Below are 16,155 nucleotides of genomic sequence, written 5' to 3' on the forward strand. Positions count from 1 at the left end.
AATGGCGTCTGTTCCAGAAGTACCCTCTCCCAGCATGCCCCGCGAGAGAACACTCCCTCCCGATTGGCTGCTGGTAAAAGGCACCCAAGCCTCAACTCCACTGGCGCCACCTGTCGCCCCGGGGTGGGATAACACCCCAGAACGAGCCCACAGCACAGCCAAGCTGAAACAGAGACCCTTTCTAGAATTGGAATTGAAATTAGAGTCACTTACACTCTGATTATCCCTTAAATTTTGACAAGCACCGGTACTTGGAAGTAACCCTGCGCTACACACTCCCCCCACTTGAATAGACACTGTAATCAGTGTCTCACAAACTGGTGTTCAAACCTGAACACCTGACCTGAATCTGCTTTGACAGTAAAGGGAAGAAATAGAAAAGAAAAGACAAATATAAAACATTACTTTGTACAATATTCACAGTGATACATTATGACATCAAACATTCCTGACTATCTATCCTGCCCCATTCTCCGACAGTTTTGGTAGATGATCAACAACCTGCAAAACAAAATGGAAGAACACACACAAGAATACACACATACAGTCACTGAGGGTGAAACGAAGCTGCACCTTCCCAACAAAGGTGAAACCTCCTTTCCTCCCGAAGAGACACATCCAAATAAGTGCCGAGATTTCCTCAAACTGCAAGGACCTAAGAGAAAATATATACAGGATTATCTTTCTGCAGTAGTAGAAATTGCAGAACACTGCCCCTAGTGGTCAGTGCGCTGGTATTTCAAGTACAGTGCAGTCCAATACTCAAATTAGAGTAAACAGGAGAAAGAAACTTTTCTTCTTTCTTTTCTTGCTGATGATGAAGCCGTTGGGGTCCTGATCTTTCTAACTACAACATCCCCCCCAAAGTTCTGCACATTTGGGCCCAAATGTGGTTCCGTTGGAGATGAAAACAAAACTGAAAGAGTGATCATTCCCGTCCACGACTTCTTTAAAACAGCAAGTGAGAGTGACAACGCAGGCATGAGGCCTACTTATAGAACTGTGGATCCGGCAAAATGACAATGTCCCCCCGGGAACTAGTAGTGGTGACAGAGAAAACTTGATCCACTTTTCCGGGACATTTAAGGACCACTCCACCATTGAAGATGTACCGGCCAGGGCTCCAGTCTTTCAAACAACTTTCAAATCTGCTGCCAACACAGATGAATGCATATTCCGTGTCACGGGCAAGTTTGGGGACATTCAAACATTCCCAGACTGCGTCCCTGTACCAGTCCTCTCATCTTTTCGAGCTTGGGTAGGAGGGCTGGAGGCACGTATGGGTATTCCCACCCAGTATGAGGGTCTCCGTGGCCTTGTAACGCGATAGCATCAGGAGCTCTCTTCACTATAGGCAGAAGAGTAGGCATGGGGTTAGTGATACTAGTGCTTAGAACGAGGCATCGGTAGGTAACTCACCTGGTCCACGCCGAGGGAGATGACATCTTGCCTCGGCGTGTCTTCCGGGTATCGTGGCACCAACGCTGTGAGTGGCTGGAGCGCGATGTAGTCACTCCCGCGCATGTGCGTAAGACTTCTTTCCGGCAAGGTTCGGCGTCTGCCGGGCCTTAAGCCGAGAATCCCCTGTGCGCGTGCGCCGCTGCAGTCAGCGGCTCATTGCGAGGGGAATATCTCCTACACCATAAAGGTTTAGGAAATATGGGCCAGATCCACAAAAGGGATACGACGGCGTATCTGCTGATACGCCGTCGTATCCCTGTTTCTAACTATGCGGCTGATTCATAGAATCAGTTACGCATAGCTAGTCCTAAGATCCGACAGGTGTAATGGACTTACACTGTCGGATCTTAGGATGCAGTACCACGGCCGCCGCTGGGGGCATTTCTCGTCGTAATCCAGCGTCGGGTATGCAAATTAGCACTTACGGAGATCCACAAAGCTTTTTCCCTTCGTTAAGTCGCCATAAGTGTTAGTTTGCCATCGCAAAGATAGGGCTACTTTTACAAAGTGTAAAGTTAGTACACCATGTAAAAGTATACCTGTCTTTCCCGCGTTGCTGTCAATTTTTTTTTTTTTGCCCCTCTGGTTTGCCCCCAGTGCCCTGTCCCTCTGGTTTGCCCCCAGTGCCCTGTCCCTCTGGTTTGCCCCCAGTGCCCTGTCCCTCTGGTTTGCCCCCAGTGCCCTGTCCCTCTGGTCTGCCCCCAGTGCCCTGTCCCATTTTGTTAAAGTTGTTGTTGGTAATATTTAATTTTGTAACTTGATTGCTGCATAAAACATTGTCATTCCATGAGATAATCTATGAGGGCGTGTTTACGGGTGCAATTAGGCGCAGGGCAGTGTATGAATTAGGTGGGGCAACTGGTGGCGAGTAACTCTTGAGGCCTGGCTAGTAGCTCAGGACTTGAAATTTTGAGCCCTATATATATATATATATATATATATATATATATATATATATATTGTGTGTCTGTTTTTTTTTTAATTCATAAAGGCGTACTTTTTCCTCCAAAAAAAATCATTTGCAAGACCGCTGAACAAATACGGTGTGACATTATTATTATTATCATGCAGGATTTATATAGAGCCAACGGTTTGCGCAGCCCTTTACAATGTTAGGGCAGACAGTACAGTTGCAATACAATTTAATACAGGAGGAATCAGAGGGCCCTGCTTGTTAGAGCTTACGATCTAAGAGGGAGGGTCAAGTGATACAAAAGGTAATAATTGTGGGGGATAAGCTGATGAAGAAAAGTTGTTAGGTGGGGGCAGGATAGGCTTAAGAGAAACGTTTTCAGGGATCGCCTAAAAGTGGATAGTGTTGGAGATAGTCGGACAGATTGGGGTTGGGATTTCCAAAGGATGGGAGAGGCTTGGGCAAAGTCCTGGAGGCGAGCATGGGGCGAGGTGACAAGGGAGCTAGAGAACAGGAGGTCTTGGGAGGAACAAAGAAGAATTTGGTTGGTATTGTGAGACTAAATTAGTGATTTGCAAGTTTTTGACATAAAATATTGCTTCAATCGCCATTTTATTCCTAGGGTCTCTGCTAAAAAAAATTATAATATTTGGGGGTTAGATGTATATTTCTAGCAAAAAATACTGATTTAAACTCGTAAACAAAAAGTGCCAGAAAAGTGGTTAAAGCCTCATTAGAAAGGGATGCATGCAGGAAAGTATTATCTAATATAGTGTTGTAAATGTCTTTTAAAAGTATGCCTAAGATCATGTAATGTGAATAAAGCATGCCTCTGAGTAAAATGTATTGGCCTACATGAGAAAAGTTCATTTGTCTTCCTTTAGGTGAGAAATGCAAGAAATCGGTGGGCTGTTTTTGGATCATGGCTGCATTTGTTGTCTTTGTTGGGAGCGTAATAGGATTGTGTGTCTACACAACACTCAAAATTAAGGTATTTATTGTTCTAGCAAACCTGATTTTTTTTTTCATGGTCTAATATGCACTTGCATTTAGGGGCTGGTAAACATAGTGGGCTAGATTTAGCAATGATTTACGCCGGCGTATCCATAGATACGCCGCGTAAATTTAAAGCTGCGCCGGCGTATCTTCTTTCTGTATTCAGAAAGCAAGATACGGTTGAGTAGAGGGGCGTCATGCGGACGTGACGTGTGTGAGGGTGGGAGGTGCCGGAGCGCTTCCTGACTTGCTGTAGCGAGTGGCGGCGAGATCCGAAGATCCGAATACACCAGCCTCGGACCGGATAGATGTCAGCGTGAGAGGCTGACCCCCCCTGACGACTGAGTCGGAGACTCTACGGAGCAAAAGGACGAATGCCGCGGAACCGCGAGACCTCCCAACCCTGAGCTGGATGCTGACCGGGACATGTTGAAGATCAACCGCGCTAAGGCTGAAGCAGCGCCGCAGTGAAAGAGAGTTCAACAGGGAAGGAAACTGTGCAGCGGCAGCAGCAGGCGGACTAGAATGCACCGGGTTGGGTGAGACGCTCAGTGAGCCGAGCAGGGTAGGGCGCCGTCCCGCTGCACCCCCCCCCTTTTCGGGGGATATCCCCCCCCCTATCTTGTATGCACGGGTCGGGAGTTAGATGCTTAGCCCAGCTGAAAAAAATAAATAAAAAATCAGCGCAAGAAGTTTTTTTGACAGGTCGGGAGCATCTGGAAGTTACAAAAAAAAAAAGGAGCAGAGTTATCCACATGAGCAGGGGTGTCTTTGATATTTTCCTTTACAACATATAAATGTTACAACATGCTGATTGCAAAATGGGGGCATAAATGGGCTGACTAGTTCAAAGGAAACTCGTAACTTTGCACATATTAATCCCTAGTGTCTCCAAGATGAGTAACAAGTAACAAAGTGGGACTGTAATCACTAGAGCATAGAGGTGGGTCGAACTGATTGCAGGAGGTAAACCTGTATTCATAGTAGGGGTCCCCTTATTGCGGTGAGGAAAACTCAGTCACTATAACATTCCCCATAAGTATGCCCAACTATAGCACATAAGGAGATCTATGTGTATAATTGGACTATATCCAGCTGCAGGTCTTCTACGGGGTTTAACAGCTGAGAGAGTACAATTGAAGTGAAAAGGATGAGAATGACTATAAAATGAAACTAAACATACAATCATCCTGGTGCAAGAAGAAGTAAATGCGGAAATATCTGAGAGATATATATCTGGACTAACTCATTACTAACTCATTACTCCATCTATAGTGACTTTCTTGTATTGCTGTCCGCCTTAGATATAGTAAGACTCTGGCCCTCTGTTCCGATTGAATAGAACCTTACGGAGTAGTTTTGATCGGTTCGGACTGGCCTGTGGAGATAAATAGGGGGACAATCTAAGGGCGGATCTAAACTCTAATCCCCCCTATTGAGAATCCCCCCTATTGAGAACCGCTCAAAGTACCTTTTTTTTATTTTATTTATTATATAGCTGAATTAACGTTATTTCAACGGCCTGGGTACTGCAGTATTAACGTTCGGAGGAAAGACCCCTACTGGTGAATAGTGGATATAGATGTATTATAATTCTGGACATTACATGTACAAAATCCATACGTTCCTACCACTTCAGGAACACATATGATAAACTGGGCTGACGTAACACAGGAAATATCTTTTGTAAAACACTGAAGGTATTCCCCAGTAAAAAGATAACCAGGCCGTCCTAGAAAAACTTAATTCAAAAGAAGTAAACGGGTCTTTAATCCGAAGGTAAAAAAAAAAATAAAAAAAAAAAAGACAGGACCACTCGGAACAACGGGTTGATCGGTCGTGAGGGGTGCTCTCTAGACTGCCGCTTTGCCTTTTGCCCTTCCCCTGTATCTCCTTTTCTTCAAAACTGGGGAAGAGAATCAGACCCACCAATAAAATGAATAGATCAACGAGAGGGGGTACTACAAAACCAATTAAGAATAATTCGGGGAATAGCTCCATACAACAATACATGACTCAAGAAGGGAACAGCAAAAGCCCAGGTCTCGCAAAAAAAACTGAAAAAAAGAAGACCGATACAAAAAAGGGTGTAGGAACAGGTAGCGCTGAGAGCTCTAGAGGTGAAACGACACTTGAAAGTGAGCAAGAGCAATATAATGCAGGGGAGCTAGCCCAAGATACACACCCCCCCACAACGGCAGAGATGAATGCAATGCTGTTGAGGATGGAAAATGCCATGGAAAACATCATTAAGACAGAAATTAATAAGGTAAGAGCAGACCTAGGAGGGCTTCGCGACAGAGTGGTTGAGACGGAAAGGAGAATAGAGGAGCAGGACCAGGAAATAAACTCCCTGAAAAAGCAAGTAAAAGCCCTGACTGAAAATCAGAGATTGGCGGCATATAGGATCGAGGACCAGGAGAATCGTAACAGGCGACAGAATCTTAGAATTAGAGGGGTTGTAGAAGAAAAAGACGAAGACCTCAGGGACATCATGAACACACTATTTAACCCCCTGCTGGCAAGATCAGTAGAATCTAAGCCCCTTAAGATTGAAAGAGTGCACCGGGTGGGAAACCCCCAACAAATAGAAAGATATGGTCCAAGGGATGTGATTGTACGTTTCAGGAATTATGTGGATAAAGCGGAAATCTGGGGAGGCCTCAGGGTAAAACCCCCCTTGAGATATAGAGACATTGAGCTACAAGTTTTCTCCGATCTGTCTAGAGAAACGTTGGTAAGGAGAAGACATTTGAAACCCCTTTTGGAGCTTATGAGGGCAGAAAACATAAAGTACCAATGGGGTTTCCCGGCGTGCCTCATAGGCATTAAAGGGGGTAAAACAGCACGATTAAGGCACCCGGAGGAACTGAATGAATTTTGCTCCAAAATGGACTTAACGACACCAGAACTCCCTGAATGGGTGGATTAGCTGGGCTCTGCACGATCCGAGATCTGGGTTTGAGGTGGGGGGGGGGGGGGGTCAGGGGAGTGCCCTGAGCACCACCACGAATGAGGAGCCAAGGATGAGGGCGACCATCTGAACGACTCCACAAAAAAATCCTCTGATTTCTTTAGGAAAAAAAAAAAAGAGGGGGTGAGAGATATATCTATAAATGACAGAAATCAAGTTTCTTGCATATAATGTAAGAGGATTGAATTCGCATATCAAGAGACATAAAATACTAGGTGAGTTAAAGCAGTATAAAGCGGATATAGTATATCTCCAAGAGACTCACATCACCCTAGAGTCAAATATTAAGCTATACTCATCTGACTATCCTGTTTGGTATTATGGGGACACAGTGTCATCACGATCCCGTGGGGTAGCAATAGGTTTTGCAGAAGGAGTTCGATTTACTCTTGTGGATAGGCAGACAGACCCCGAGGGCAGGTATCTATTCCTGAAAATAAAACTGGGAGGGGAGGATTTCACCTTGGCGAATGTTTACGCCCCCAATGTTAATTCAGTCAAATATATTAGCAAGAAACTTAGAAAATTGAAAGAGTATGAAGAAGGACAGGTAGTGATGATGGGCGATTTTAATTTCTGTATGAACCCGAGCCTAGATAGTACGTCCCATATACTGGGGGATAAACGGGAGCATCTTGCGTCGCTTAAAAAGCAAATGACGCAGAATCAAATGGTGGATGTATGGCGAATTTGCAACCCCAAAATTCGTGATTATACGTTTTTCTCCTCTGTACATGGGACGTACTCGAGGATCGACTACATCCTCGTGAACCACAGACTTCTGGAGAGTGTGGTGGAGACAAGCTGTGAGATCATGACGATTTCAGACCATGCCCCCATAACCATGAAAATAAGAACAGCCATACAAAAAGCCAGTCCCCCAGAGTGGAGACTGGATGAAGGCCTGTTGGAGGATGAGGAGGTAGTCGAGAAAGTGTGAAAAGAGTTGGAACTCTATTTTCAGGAGAACGATAAGGAAGATATCTCAAAAGCCTTACTCTGGGACGCCCATAAAGCCTTTATAAGAGGAACTTTCATTAGAGAAGGGGCAAGGAAAAATAAAATAAGAATGAGTAAACTTAAAATATCAAGGGAGGAAATATACAGGCTAGAACAGGAACATAAATTACAGGGGCAGAGGGAAATACTTCAAGAGCTAATTATAGTAAGAGATGAGTATAGAGCGCTCGTTGAACAAGAAACCAAGAAATTTATAGATAGAACAGCGAGAGAAAGATATGTATGGGGAAATAAACTTAGCAAAAACCTGGCCAGAATGGTAAAAAAAAAGAAGAATAGGAACTTCATCGAAAAAATTAGGGCTGAGAATGGGGATCTTGTATATGCGACAAATAAAATAGCAGACTCCTTCAGAAGTTACTATAAAGATCTATATGGTGTTCAACATAAGATTAGGGAACTGGGGGAAAAAAATGACAAGATACGGGAAGTATTAAAGCAAGCTAGTCTACCGAAGATAGAATAGCACGAAAGATTAAAAATGGAGGAATGCATAACTGAGCAGGAGATCAGGGAGGCCCTAAAAAACTCCCCTAAAGGAAAAAGTCCTGGGCCAGATGGCTTCACGACTGCATATATACAAAAGTTTAGTACCATCCTAGTACCCAGAATGTGTCAATATTTTAATGGTTTGGGGTTAGACTATGAGATGAGCAGAGAGGCGCTAACAGCAACGATAACGGTTATAAAAAAAGAGGGGAAGGACAATACGATTTGCTCAGGCTTTCGACCTATCTCACTCCTGAATGCGGATACTAAACTGTACGCGAAAATATTGGCTGCACGAATGAAGGGAGTGATGACAGACATGGTCCACCCAGACCAGGTTGGATTTATCCCGGTAAGGGAGGGTAAAGATAACGGGGTCAGGGCACTTCTCCTCCTTCAACAGCTGAGGGAAAGTGGGACCCCCGGTCTGCTTCTGTCTGTAGATGCGGAGAAAGCGTTTGACAGGGTAGACTGGGGGTTCCTGATACAAACATTAGAAGCTATAGGACTAGGCCCAAGGATGATAAGGTGGATCAAAGCTCTTTACCACCACCCATGTGCTAGGATAAAAATTAACGGATCCCTATCAGCACCTTTTGAGATGAGAAATGGGACCAGGCAGGGATGCCCCCTGTCCCCCCTTCTTTTTGTATTAACGTTAGAACCCCTATTGGCAATGGTTCGACAAAACCAAGAAACCTATGGAGTAGAAGTAGGAGAAGAGGAGCATAAATTGTCGGCTTTTGCCGACGATGTATTGTTTTTTATAAGCAGCCCAAGAGTCACTCTCCCAAATTTAATAGCTACCTTAAGACAATATGGCGAGGTTTCTAATTTCAAAATGAATACAGCAAAGACGGAGATTCTGAACATCAATATTAACAAAGAGGAAGAACAATACCTGAGGAAAAAATATAGCTTCTCCTGGCAGAAAGAGATAAATTATCTGGGCATTAAATTGGCTAATACCCTAAAAAAAATCTATAGAATAAACTATATCCCATTGCTGGATGAAATAAAAAAGGAAATAAAAAATATCTACAATAGACCAATTTCGTGGTTCGGAAGGATTAATGTTGCAAAAATGATCCTAGTTCCTAAAATCATATATAAATTTCAAATGGTCCCAATCTATCTACCCCCAACATATGTTAAAATACTTAATTCCCTTATCATGAATTACATTTGGAATAATAAAAAACATAGGATCTCGGCTCAAACCTTAAAACGGGCCAAGGACAAGGGGGGTTTAGCGGTACCAGATGTCAGATTGTATTACAACGCTTCGGTTCTCTCAAGGGTTATAGAATGGAATGGGCTAAAGAGTCACAGGATAAAAGATGGATAAGTATTGAATGTTCACTAGCTCAGGCACAGTTAGGAAGATTGATTTGGAACCCACCACAATTTAGATCTATACACACGTTAGCACACGCAATAACACATAATGCTTTGAGGATATGGGACAGACTACACAAACAATTAAAAACAAAATTCAACTCACCCTTTATAGATCTAAAAGAAAATGAATATTTCGCACCCGGGACAAGGGAAGTAGGTGGCAATTGGTTAAGAAATAGAATTCAGTTAAAAGACATAACACTACAAGGTAAAATAATGACATTTCACGAAATTAAACACAAGATTGATTTTAGGATGCTTGACGAGTGGAGGTACTTGCAGTTGTCATCATTCGTTAAGCGTCTTCCACATCCTATACGGTCACGGGAGGAGTACACCTTATTAGAACAATTGTGTAGCATCGAAAGCTCAAAAGGGAACATTTCTAAAATATATAAATATCTGCAAAAAATGGATGAGTCGGATACGCTAAATTATATTAAAAAATGGGAAAGAGACCTAAATGTCCCTAGGGGAAAAACAACTATAGGAAGAATCCTAAATCTGACTCATACCTCGGCGGTAGATGTAAGAACCGCGGAAATGAACTTTAAATGCCTGACGGGATGGTACGCTACTCCAGAGAAAATTGGCAAATTCAGAGAAGGAGAGTCAGAGGATTGCTGGAGAGGATGTGGGTATAGGGGAACAATGGCGCATTTGTGGTGGAACTGCCCAAAGATAAAAACCTATTGGAAAAAAATCCTGACCTTGATAAAAACCATAACAAAAAAAGAAGTAGAAGATAACCCATGGGTAGTCCTTTTCCATGGGGGGGAGGTGTCAGTTAAAGAGTATAAAGCTTCACTGATCCCTCATTTGTTGAATGCAGCGAAACGCCTGATTCCGTTGAAATGGAGGGAGCCGGAAAGTCCCCAAATGTGGGAGTGGATCGACTCGGTCGAGGATACACACAGGAGGGAGAAATTAAAATTCGGTACAGATAAAAACAAGCAGGAGTGCAAGGGCATTTGGGCATCTTGGTTAGATTTCTAGGAGTTTCGCAGAAAATTTGAAAGAGGATTAGGATCAGGAAAATAGTCGGAATAAAGGGAATAGAGCATTTGGTGGAGTCGTGAGATGGTCGGGGGGGTGGGGGGGGGGGGAGTTTATATTCTTTCCCAGAGATGAAAAATATATTGGGTACCGTGTTTCCCCGAAAATAAGCCCGGGTCTTATATTAATTTTGGCAACAAAAGACCCAGTAGGGCTTATTTTCGGGGTAGGTCTTAATATATTCACTCTCTCCCTGTCTGTCAGGAATCCACGGTTTGAACAAACTTAAAACGCCCAAATTCTTTCTTTTACAGCAGTAGCACACAATGCAGAATGTGTGTGCTTCTGCAATCCAACAGTGCTAAACACCTCAGCCTTCCTCCACCTCTCCCAGCCACCAGCAAGGGACCCCAGCCCCCCTCCCTCTGCAATGCTCCAAGCAGGGAAGAGGGCACACCAGCATGTGAGGAAAAATAAACTGTAAATACCTTGTGATTATCCATGCTGCATACCACACACGTTGATTGCAGAGGCTCCGCACCGTACAGTGCTTTCAATTACCCGCCGAAGGGAGGGGGACCAAGCTCCCCGCAGACAGGCAGGGGAAGAGACAGGAGTTCCCGTGCTGCATTGATTGCAGAGGCTCTGCACCGTACAGTGCTTTCAATTACCCGCCAAAGCTCTGTGACAGGCAGGCGGGAGAAGAGGAGACCAGGGGAGATCAGCTGAGCGCCGCTCTGCATTAAAGGCACATGACACCCGACACCGCTACAGACACACAGCACACTGCACATGCCGTACCAGGATTATACCGTGTTTCCTCAAAAAGCAGACAATCACCTCGAACTAGGGCTTATTTTCGGGGTAGGGCTTATACTGCAGCCCTCCTGGAAAATAGCGCTAGGTCTTTTTTTCAGGGTAGGTCTTATTTTCGGGGAAACACGGTATTTCTGTCTCTGTGTTAAACGTATTAGTCCCATGTAGATGGGGAAAGATAATGGTATTCATAAAAATAAAAAAATAAAAAAAAGAGAAATAAAGATATAAAAAGCAGAATAACATTTATAAAAATATGTATGAAACCACAAATGATGCAAAACCGGAAGTAGAGACAGAATTATGAATAAAATCATGAGCAAGTCTCTTGCTGTGGTTAGTCTGAAGTGGAAAAAAAGAAAAAAAGAAAAAAAAAAAAAAACAGAAAGCAAGATACGCCGACATTAGCCTAAGATCCGACTGGCGTTATTCTCTTACACCGTCGTATCTTAGGGTGCATTCTCACGCAGGCCGTCGTTTTCGGCGTAGAGTATGCAAATGATCTAGTTACGCCGATTCACAAACGTACGTGCGCCCGGCGGTAGTTTTTTTACGTCGTTTGCGTAAGGCTTTTCCGGCGTAACGTTGTTCCTGCTTCTATGAGGCGCACGCAATGTTTAGTATGGACGTCGTTCCCGCTTCGATTTTTTAATTTTTTACGTCGTTTGCGTAAGTCGTTCGCGAATAGGGCTGGATGTAATTTACGTTCACGTCGAAACCAATACGTTGTTGCGGCGTACTTGGGAGCAATGCACACTGGGATATGTACACGGACGGCGCATGCGCCGTTCGTAAAAAACTTCAATCACGTCAGGTCATCACACATTAACACAAAACACGCCCCCCCTTCCACATTTGAATTACGCTGGCCCCATTTACGCTACGCCGCCGCAACTTACGGAGCAAGTGCTTTGTGAATACTGCACTTGCTCCTGTAAGTTGCGGCGGCGTAGCGTAAATACGATACGCTGCGCCGCCGTAACAATGCGTGCCTCTACATGAATCTAGCCCAGTGTAGCACCCTCCTAGATAGGTGCTAGGTTAGGCCAATTTAATTCTCTAGCTCTCCTGTAATCAGTGGGGCTGCTTGTGATTGCTTTGGTCTGCTCTGAGTTTCTGTGGGATTGGCTGCTTCCCCCTGCCTTTTAGACAGTTCTGGAAAATAGTTGGCTGGATAAAGCAAATCAGCAGTTGGATATTTATGTCGTCTCAGCCAATCCCCAGGGGAAGGTGCCCGGGTGGTGGCTGAGAGTGAGCATTAATAGTCTAAAGCCTGGAGCAGCCTTGTTCTTGTCCTGCAGGAAAAGTTCCCAGCCTGGAGGGCTGTTGCCCTCTCAGGTAGCCTAGTTGGCATTTACCAAGAGCTCATTGAGGTCCCAACTGTGCAAAGCTGGCGGGGAGGGGGGGGGGGGGCGGGCAAATTCTTTGAGAGCTAAAATATGGGCTTAATCGAGCATCCGGTCTGGAGGTCTCACTGAGGAGACTGTCTACCTCAGTCTGGAGGGAGTCATCCAAGTCCCAGGGACACTTTAAGTACAAATCTGAGAGAGGGTTCCAAGTGACTGTTTATTCTGTTAACCCCTGGTGCACTAATATTAAGGCATGCCTGGCCTAGCACATTGCTCATTGTGTCCCAGTGCTGTACACTTTATGTCCTACTGCTGAAAGATCTGTTCTGAGAAGTAGCTGCAAAGAGAAAATTGTCCTCACATTCTTGTTCAGTGTTGTAGAGCAGGGGTCTGCAAACTTTCTAAATAAAGGGCCGGATTACCATCCTCCAGACTTTAAGGGGACCGGACTATGCCCAGTTGGAGTAAACAATGACCAATCTTTGGTATTATGGGGAGAAATAGTGCCCTATCATTGGTGACAGTGGGAGAAACAGTGCCTCATCATTGGTGTCAGTGGAGGGAATAGGGCCCCATTATTGGTGTCAGTGGGAGGAATCATGCCCCATTGTTGGTGTTAGTGGCAGGGATAAAGACAAGCAAATTACCACAGTTTGGAAACCACTGTTGTAGAGTATCCCACAGCTTCCTTAATTCCCATTCAAGTTAATCTGCAATAAACTTTAACCACTTACGGGCTGCCCACAGCAGGAATATGTCGCTACTTTGAAGAGAAGTACCGTGAGTATGGTGAGAGGAGAACACATATTTGACCCCCCCCCCCATACTATACTCTGCTTAGACTGCCCCTTACCTAGTAGCATACAGCTACACACCCAATCACTCTTAAAGGAACAGACTCTTAAGCACTTTTGTAAGAAAGGGCCCCACCGCAAGCCGGCCAATGTTAGGCCCCTTTAACATGGAGCCGCCTGCTCAGTGGGGATCTGATTCCGTTGAGCAGGCAAATAATAGGTCTGTGTCTGCTCTGCAGTGGTTAGTCTTGTTAAAATTTGGTTTAATACTGTCATAATTCAATTAGGTCTCCTGGTTATAAGCCGGCGTGCAAGTTATTCAATTCAGAAACTTTGAAGGGATTTAGTTGCCACATATCACGTATTGTCTTGTCACCTGCTTTGAGATAATACATTTACCTACCCTGCTATCTGGTTGTGTTTGGGTCTATTCTGTATATCAACATTGTTGTGAATCTCTAACGCTTAAGTTACCCAGGTACAAATGGTCCCCTACCTCTAACCGGGCGTATCAGTGGGGATTGAGCAGATTTAGGAGTCGTGGCAGAACAGAGGACCCATCAACATCAGTGGCTCCTGCAGAGGTAAGAAGCACCATGTGAAATAACAAAATACATTTTTTTAGCAAATATTTTTTTTTTTGCATTTGTGAAAAAGAGAGGGGGGATGGGACAAAGTCAGACATTGGCCCAGATTCAGGTAGGGGCGCGCACTGATACGGCGGCGCAGCGTATCGTTTTTACGCTACGCCTCCGTAAATTACTGGAGCTACGCTGCATTCACGAAGCGTTTGCTCCGTAATTTGCGGTGGCGTATCGTAAAAGGGGCCGGCGTAAGCGCGCGTAATTTAAATGATCCCGTAGGGGGCGTGGATCATTTAAATTAGGCGCGTTCCCGCGCCGAACGTACTGCGCATGCTTCGTCGGGAAAATTTCCCGACGTGCATTGCGGTAAATGACGTCGCAAGGACGTCATTGGCTTCGACGTGAACGTAAATGGCGTCCAGCGCCATTCACGAACGAGTTACGCAAACGACGCAAAATTTGAAAATCGCGACGCGGGAACGACGTCCATACTTACCATTGGCTGCGCCTCCTATTAGCAGGAGCAGCCTTACGGCGAAAACGACGTACGCAAACGACGTAAAAAACGAGCGCCGGCCGCACGTACGTTTGTGAATTGGCGTAAGTATGCAATTTGCATACTCTACGCTGACAACTACGGGTGCGCCACCTAGCGGCCAGCGTCAGATTGCACCCTAAGATACGACGGCATAAGAGACTTATGCCAGTCGTATATTAGGCTACAGTCGGCGTATCTAGCTTTTTGAATACAGAAAGTAGATACGCCGGCGCTACTTAGCAATTTCGCTGCGTATCTATGGATACGCAGGCGTAATTGCTTTCTGAATCTACCCCATTGTTGTTTAGGCGAGTTCAAGTGTCACTAAACCCACATCAATAAAACTATCAATAAATTGTGTATTACATGCTTTCCATACTCAGTCACTATGAGATTCTTTTACTGTACAGTAAAACCTTGGATTGCATGCATAATTAGTTCCAGAAACATGCTTGTAATCCAAAGCACTTGTATATCAAAGCGAATTTCCATTCCATTTCCATAATGGAAACCCAGATGATTCGTTCCACAACCATTTCTTCATAAGTCTCTCAGGCCCCGTACACACGACAGAGGAACTCGACGTGCTTGGCACGTCGAGTTCCTCGTCTCGTTTTGGGATGAAGCCGCCGAGGAGCTCGGCGGGCCGCCTTCTCCTATAGAACAACGCGGCCAACGAGAAAATAGAGAACATGTTCTCTATTTTCTCGTCGAGCTCCTCGGCGGCTCCATCGAGCCAAAACTGTACAGACGACAGAGATTCTCGGCAGAATCCGGGTTTTGACCGAGTTTCTCGGCGAATTCTGCCGAGAATCTCTGTCGTGTGTACGAGGCCTCAGTTTATAGTCCATATAAAAAGAATATAGCAATGTGATCAGGTTGTGTAACCATAAAATGTCCATCCACAAATGGAAGTCTCCACGCGTCGATTTACGCAAGGAATATGCAAAATAGGTAGATACGCCGATTCAGAAACGTACGTCCGCCCGGCGCATTTTTTTACTTTGTTTACTTTCGGCTTTTTCCAGCGTAAAGTTACCCCTGCTATATGAGGCGTATCCTATGTTAAGTATGGACGTCGGGCCAGCGTCAAATTTTCCGTCGATTACGTTGTTTGCGTAAGTCGTTCGCGAATAGGGCTTATCGTAAATTACGTTCACGTCTAAAGCATTGGCTTTTTGCGGGTTAATTTGGAGCATGCGCACTGGGTTACGTTCGAATTTGAATTAGGCGCGCTTACGCCGGCAGATTTACACTATGCCGCCGTAACTTAGGGCGCAGGTTCTTTGTGAATACAGAACCTGCCTCACTAAGTTACGGCGGTGTAGCGTATCTCAGATACGCTACGCCCGCACAAAGTTACGGCGGGCTATCTGAATCTAGCCCATAGAGTATAAAAGAGAAGAGAGGCGCCTCTAATGCCTCGTTTCCACTGAGCGGATCGGTTCGGTACGGTTCGGTACAGTACGCTTTTTTGGGTGTTTCCATTATGAAAGCGTGCCATAAAAGCGAACCGTACCGGACCATTCTGGGTTCTGCTTCAGATGTGGGGCCATAGAGAATGGAACGGTTCCATTAGGGCGGACCTACAAATACATCTCACTGATTGGTGGACGTGCTAGGCTTTTTTTCTAAACCTTGCATGGTCCCGGATGGTCCGATTTGCAGTGGAAATGCTCTGCAGAATAGACCGGTCCCATTCTAACCGCTCCATTCTTTCTGACCCGAACCGATCCGTGCAGTGGAAACAAGGCATAAGTGTAGCAATATGATTACATTTAATGAAGGTACAACATTTAGCAACTCACATGGTTGATGATTAAA

The sequence above is a fragment of the Rana temporaria genome, chromosome 2 (genome assembly GCF_905171775.1).
Source record: "Rana temporaria chromosome 2, aRanTem1.1, whole genome shotgun sequence".
NCBI classification, from domain to species: domain Eukaryota; kingdom Metazoa; phylum Chordata; class Amphibia; order Anura; family Ranidae; genus Rana; species Rana temporaria.